A 1,834-nucleotide genomic window follows, 5' to 3' on the forward strand; every position below is an offset into this window, starting at 1 on the left:
TGTATATACATATATATATGCACTTACATATTGTTGTAGATTGCTTTACACAAGTTGAAATTCTAATAAAATAATCTGCAAATTATTTTTTTTAATAAATGATTATTTCTTTTACAGAATATATTACAAAAGAATTTAATTGCCCTGCAGACGGACCCTTATACAACGCCGCCGAAATTTTCAAGGCGATGAAGATTAAACTAAACAACAAATCCAAAACATGGCGTAACAAAACAAACCAAAAGGAAAATCAGAAAAAAGAACCGTTAGGAGAAAAGCAATAAAACGTCATCTATTTTTTTTCATTTTTTAAATATAGTTATAATATATAAAAACATATATGACGCGTAAACGCATAAACGCATTGATGTACATGATGCGTTATTTATTATTGAAAAAAGAATAAATAAATATTTAAAAAATATTGTGTTTCACGAGTATTTAATATATATATCCTGTAATTCCGTACTTTCCATAGCAAATAGTTTCAGTAATTTTTCACACCAGTAATTTTGTGTAATAAATTATTGCCAGTAATCCAATACTATTTAGTAGTTCAGTGATAAATTACTATCAGTAATTCAATACTGTCCAGTAATTCTAAACTACCGGCCAAAATACTACTAGCAGTAATTACAGTAATTTATTACTGCATATTTTTTAGTAGTTTCAGTAATACTTTTCTATAAGAGATGTCTCCAGGATCTGTTGTTTATCATATATGTCTGAAAAGTCAGCTTATATAAACACGACATTATTTTTTAACTGGCTTAAAATGTAATTTCTTTCTCGAAAGCTAGTAGGAACTACAGCTTTGATACTAGATGGCCATTCTTCTCATTGCAATTCTATTGAAATGTTTAAATTTGCGCAATCTGAAGGAATTTTATTAATTTGTCTTCTCAGTCATACCATACGTTATTTACAACCTATAGATCGTGCTGTTTTTAAATCGGTAAAAAATAATTTTTATAATGCTGCTTCTAATAGGATGAAAAATCATCCTGATCGAAAACTTACTCGATTACAATTTGGAAAATTATGATATGAGACCTGGGACAAATCAGCAACACCAGCAAACGCTATTTCTGGATTTAGAGCTACTGGAATTTATCCTTTTAATCCTGATGCAAATCCTGATTATGCATTTGTTAATTCTGATAATAATAAATATTTCAACTAATCCTACTCCAGAGAGACCAATTTCCCCATTACTTTCAATTTCTTTGGAAAATGAATGTAATGAAGTTAATACATCTAATTTCATACAGGATATACAAAATATTGATTCTGACCTTGATACTGTTGACTTACAGCATGATATTATTGTTGAAAATATACAACCTGTTTTTGTCTCTCCTACAAAAGTTTTAAATGAAATTTCTCCAGTACCATCTATAAAACAAAATCTTACGTCAAAACGTCGAAATAATCAAATTATTGATTTAACATCTTCTGCAAACATTAAAAAACTAAAATTAAAAATTACGCCCAGAAAGATTATTAAACAAACATCTAAAAAGACTCAGAAAAAGCTTCATACCAAAGCTGTTCCAAGCAGTAGCTGTTCTAAACAAAAAAATAAATTACATGTGTCTGACAGTAATTTATTAAATGTATGTGTTGGATGTGAAGAGAATTATGACCTCACATTGGAAAAAGTAGATTGGATTCAATGTATCCGCTGCAAGCGGTGGTTACATGAAACATATATGTACACCCACGGTCATCGATTCTGTCCCTCGGAAATTTTCACAAACTCTGAAGTGATCACTTTTCTACATTAATGCTCATAATCCATGCATGATTAACGAAACGAAATCGTGCATGGACT

The sequence above is a fragment of the Wasmannia auropunctata genome, unplaced genomic scaffold (assembly GCF_000956235.1).
Source record: "Wasmannia auropunctata unplaced genomic scaffold, wasmannia.A_1.0 LD336106.1, whole genome shotgun sequence".
Taxonomy (NCBI): domain Eukaryota; kingdom Metazoa; phylum Arthropoda; class Insecta; order Hymenoptera; family Formicidae; genus Wasmannia; species Wasmannia auropunctata.